This window comes from Grampus griseus, assembly GCF_964374135.1.
Source record: "Grampus griseus genome assembly, chromosome: 3".
NCBI lineage: Eukaryota > Metazoa > Chordata > Mammalia > Artiodactyla > Delphinidae > Grampus > Grampus griseus.
The window spans coordinates 6805157-6811156 of record NC_139019.1 but is presented as its reverse complement, the minus strand read 5'-3'; positions in this window follow the sequence as shown (position 1 = coordinate 6811156).

Sequence of the window (6000 nt, the reverse complement as noted above, 5' to 3'; positions counted from 1 at the left end):
CAGGAGGACCCAATGGGTCCTGCTTAGTTTCAATGCCCCCTTTTCTTTGATATGCCTCAATCCTGAGGGGAACAGGGGAAGGACAAGAAAGGGAATAAAGTTTGGGATAGTGAGGTTAATCATGAACTCAGCATGGGAATTCGGTTTTGTGGGGACTTGGTTTCAATCACAGGAAGGAGGGGTAAATAGAGACTGTTTTATGTCTGGGGCAGTATCAGAGCTGAGCCCTGTCAGGGGATAGTGTTAGTGTTTTCCTATGTAGAGCTGGACACAGGAAATGTTTCAGAAGGAGGAGAGAATGGCATCCATCAAACATTCTTTCATTATTGATTTATTCAATCAAGCACATTAGTTACTTGGCTACTCTGTCCTAAATGCTGTGCTTGAGTTGGGGAAACAGAGTCTTTGTGAAATGACAGCAGCCCTCATGTTGCAAATTCAATGGATCAGGTGACTTACAGTCATTCCACTAATTACCCTGATTGCACCTGGCCCACACCTGTGCTGTGATTTGAATGATGGGCAGCAGGGCACTTCCCCAGAGGCTAGAGGTAAAAGGGAGCTACTTGAAGCAGCAGGAGGCAGGGAGTGGCCTGGCTTCTTTTCTTAGCCCTGGTTCCCCAAAAAGTCTGATCCCATTTCCTTTTAAACGTTACCAAAAAAAAAAAAAAGAAAAAAGCTCAAAAATTCTCTATACCTCACAGCCTCACTTCTTATTTTTCCCAGTGTCAATGTGAATTTTACACACACACACACACACACACACCCCTTGTCATCTCAGTGGAATTTTGTCTTGGAAGTGGAAGGTCCATGTTTTCTAATTACGAACCTGAAGAGAAGAAAGCTATTGATTTTGCCATGTGTGTTTTGAAGTCATCTATCTCACTCAATCCACTTGTCTGCAATAGTTTTACACTAAAATATCTTGCTTATTCCAGATTATCAAAATATCATCTGCACACACTAATAACTTCACTATCTTTCTTCCAAAATGATATTTCATAACTTGTTTTACTTCTAATCATATTGGCTAGCATTTCCAGAGTAGCATATCAGTGATGTTGATTTGAGAGAGAAATTTAAAACCATAGTAAGATCTCATTCTACTCCTATTTTACTTAAAAACAAAACCCCAAAATGGTTACCAAATGGTTTCAAGTGTACTTTGTAGGTGATCTCTTAGATTTGCTCCCTGAGAATATGATGTTATACTATCATGTTCCTGGAATAAACACTAGATAGGTGTTATTATTGTTCACTGTATATATAAGTTCACTTGCAAATATTTTATTTAACATTTTTACCTCTATTAATAAATGAGATTGAGGGCTTCCCTGGTGGCACAGTGGTTGAGAGTCTGCCTGATGATGCAGGGGACATGGGTTTGTGCCCCGGTCCGGGAAGATCCCACATGCCACGGAGCAGCTGGGCCCGTGAGCCATGGCCGCTGAGCCTGCGCTTCCGGAGCCTGTGCTCCGCAACGGGAGAGGCCACAACAGTGAGAGGCTCGCGTACCGCAAAAATAAATAATAAATAAATAAATAAATGAGGTTGAAATTGTTTTTCTTATTTTTATGCTATCCTTTCCAACTTTTTATTGAATTTATTGTAGTTAAAAGAGTTAACTAATATTATCTCTTGTGTTATAATGCCAAATATCTCCTTATAGGTGAAAACCTAAGAAGGGTAGATAGAAAATGCACTTTAAGAATCTCTATACATTTCACTCATGTGGGCAATGCCATGAACAAGCTGATAAAACTGCTCAGTACACATCACTGCAATCACACACTACCTTTTATTAAAAAGGAAGGATTATTCAGGAAGCAGAACCAAGAGCACAAAAGGTAGAGATGAGGATCACAGAGTGTTATGCCCAGGACTTGAAACCTAATCAAGAAACTCCTGATATTTGCCTGGCTAGATTTCAGAACTGCTGTAGCCTAGTGGTTCCCTTCCATTTCCCCTTTGTGACAGGTCTTATAGAACTGTTACCCTAAATTCTTCCCACGATCCATTGTCTCCCTAGTCCACAGGTCCACAGAAGGGGTGGAGTTTTTCCACAGGAGCTATATTTAACAGATTATATGTTAATGTATGTTAATCAGTTGAGGACCCAGGATCCTCATCCACACCTTGACTTGATTAAAATGATAAGATTTTGGACTTTAGTTGATGCTTATACCTTCATATGGGAGGGACATGAATCACTGAGGCCAGCGGGCAGATTGCCCTCAAGCTGAGGAAAAGATGGTCCTCGTGATTCCCAGCCCCTGGTGTTCCAACATTATAAGGCCCTCCCCTTGAGTGTGGATGGAACCTGAGTCTGCTTCTAGACAACAGAATATGACAAAAGTGAAGAGAGGGGAGGAATAATTCTAAATGGGAGGAACCCACCTAAGAAGCAACACACCTCTATGTTTATTCCTAAATTTTATTATTATTATTTTTTTGCTGTACGCGGGCCTCTCACTGTTGTGGCCTCTCCCATTGCAGAGCACAGGCTCCGGATGCACAGGCTCAGTGGCCATGGCTCACAGGCCCAGCCACTCCATGGCATGTGGGATCTTCCCGGACCGGGGCACGAACCTGTGTCCCCTGCATCGGCAGGTGGACTCCCAACCACTTGCGCCACCAGGGAAGCCCCTAAATTTTATTTTTTTAACATATTTATCTTATAATTGGAAGTTTGTACGTTTTTACCACTTTCATCCAATTCCCTTTCATCCCACTCTCACCTCTGGTAATGACAAATTTGATCTCTTTATAAGTTTGCGTGTTTTATGAAGTATAGTTGACATACAACACTATGTTAGTTCATAGTTGGTGCACAACATAGTGATTTGGTATTTCTATGCATTGCAAAATAATCTAGTTACCATTTGTCACCATACAAAGATATTACATTATTATTACTATTCCTCACTCTGTATGTTTCATCCCTGTGACTCTTTATTTTGTAACTGGAAGTGTGTACCTCTTAATTTCCCTCATCTATTTCTCTTCTCCACCCAACATTCTCCCCTCTGGCAACCATCTGTTTATTCTCTATCTGTGACTCTGTTTCTGTTTTGTTATGTTTGTCCATTCATCTTGTTTTTAGATTCAACATGTAAGTGAAATCATACATTATCTTTCTCTGTCTGGCGTCTTTCACCTAGCATAATATCCTCTAAGTCCATCCATGTTGTAGCAAATGGCAAGATTTCATTCTTTTTTATGGCTGAGTAATATTCCCTCATATATATATATATATATATATATATATATATATATATATATATATATATATATATAAAATCTCACATCTTCTTTATCCATTCATCTATTGATGGGCACTTAGGTTACTTTCATATCTTGGCTATTGTGAATGATGCTGCAGTGAACATAGGTGTGCATCTATCTTTCTAAATTTGTGTTCTTCTTTTATTTGGAAAAATACCCAGAAGTTGAATTGCTAGATCTTATGGTAGCTCTATTTTTAGTTTTTTGATGAAGCTCCATAATATTTTCCATAGTGGCTGCAGCAATTTACTTTCCCACCAACAGTTCATGAGGGTTCCCTTTTGTCCACATCCTTGCCAATACTTGTTATTTGATGTCTTTTTGATGATAGCCATTCAGACACATATGACGTAATAAATTATTGTGGTTTTGATTTGCATTTCCCTCATGATTAGTGTTGTTGACCATCTTTTCATGTGTGTGTTGGCCATTGTATGTCGTTTTTGGAAAAATGTGTATCCACGTCCTCTGCTCACTTTTTAAAAATCAGGTTGTTTGTTTGTTTAAGTTGAGTAGTATGAGATTTTTTTATATTTTCGATATTAATCCCTTATCAGACATAGCATTTGCAAATATCTTCTCCCATTCAGTAGGTGAACTTTTCATTTTGTTGATGCCTTCTTTTGCTGTGCAGATTTTTAGTTTGATGTGGTCCCATTTATTTCTTTCTGCTTTTGCTTCCCTGGCCTGAGGAGACATATTCAAAAAAATATTACTAAGATCAAAGAGCATACTGCTCATGTTTTCTTCTAGGAGTTTTATGGTTTCAGATCTTACATTTAAGTCTTTAATTCAGTTTGAGTTTCTTTTTGTACATGCTGTGAAAAATTAGCCCAGCTAGATTCTTATGAATGTAGCTGCCAGTTTTCCCAACACCATTTATTGAAGAGGCTGTATTTTCCTCATTATATATTCTTGCGTCCTTTGTAGTAGGTTAATTGCTTGTATGAGTGTGGGTTCATTTCAGGCTCTGTATTCTGTTCTATTGACCTATGTATCTGTTTTTGTGGCAGTACCATACTGTTTTGATTACTGTAGCTTTGTAATGTAGTTTGAAATCCGAGAACATAAAACCTTCCACTTTGCTCTTTTTTCTCAAGACTGTTTTGGCTCTTCAGGGTCTTTTTTTTTCCATACAAATATTAGAATTTTGGGTTCTAGTCCTCTGAAAACTGTCATTGGTGTTTTCATAGGGATGTCATTTAAACTATAGGTTGCCTTGGAGAGTATGTTTTTTGTTAATTTTTTTTTATTTATATTTATTTTTGGCTGTGTTGGGTCTTCGTTTCTGTGCAAGACCTTTCTCTAGTTGCGGCGAGCAGTGGCAAACTCTTCATAGTGGTGCGTGGGCCTCTCACTTTCATGGCCTCTCTTGTTGTGGAGCACAAGCTCCAGGTGTGCAGGCTCAGTAGTTGTGGCTGACGGGCCTAGTTGCTCCACAGCATGTGGGATCTTCCCAGACCAGGGCTCAAACCAGTGTCCCCTGCATTGTTAGGCAGATTCTCAACCACTGCACCACCAGGGAAGCCCATGAGAGTATGGTTCTTTTAACAATATTAATTTTTCCAATCCAAAAACACAGTATATCTTTCCATTTGTTTGTGACAGCTTTAGTTGCTTTCATCAGTGTCTTACAGTTTCCTGAGTACTGGCTTTTTACCTCCTTAGTTATCTTTATTCCTAAGTATTTTATTGCAGTTCTAAATGGGACTGTTTTCTTTTCTTTTTTTTTTTTTTTACAGCTTTATTGGAGTATAATTGCTTTACAATGATGTATTAGTTTCTGCTTTATAACAAACTGAATCAGATATACATACACATATGTTCCCATATCTCTTCCCTCTTGTGTCTGCCTCCCTCACACCCTCCCTATCCCACCCCTCTAGGTGCTCACAAAGCACTGAGCTGATCTCCCTGTGCTATGAGGCTGCTTCCCACTAGCTATCTATTTTATGTTTGGTAGTGTATATATATCCATGCCACTCTCTCAATTTGTCACAGTTTACCATTCCCCCTCCCCATATCCTCAAGTCCATTCTCTAGTAGGTCTGTGTCTTTATTCCTGTCTTACCCCTAGGTTCTCTGTGACATTTTTATTTCCTAAAATTCCATTTATATGTGTTAGCATACAGTATTTCTCTTTCACTTCCTGACTTACTTCACTCTGTTTGACAGACTCTAGGTCCATCCACCTCATTACAAATAGCTCAACTTTGTTCCTTTTTATGGCTGAGTAATATTCCATTGTATATATGTGCCACATCTTCTTTATCCATTCATCCGATGATGGACACTTAGGTTGTTTCCCTCTCCTGGCTATTGTAAATAGAGCTGCAGTAAACATTTTGGTACATGACTCTTTTTGAATTATGGTTTTCTCAGGGTATATGCCCAGTAGTGGGATTGCTGGGTCATATGGTAGTTCTATTTTTAGTTTTTTAAAGAACCTCCATACTGTTCTCCATAGTGGCTGTACCACTTCACATTACCACCAGCAGTGCAAAAGTGTTCCCTTTCCTCCACACCCTCTCCAGCATTTATTGTTTCTAGATTTTTTGATGATGGCCATTCTGACTGGTGTGAGATGATATCTCATTGTAGTTTTGATTTGCATCTCTCTAATGATTAATGATGTTGAGCGTTCTTTCATGTGTTCATTGGTAGTCTGTATATCTGCTTTGGAGAAATGTCTATTTAGGTCTTCTGCCCATTTTT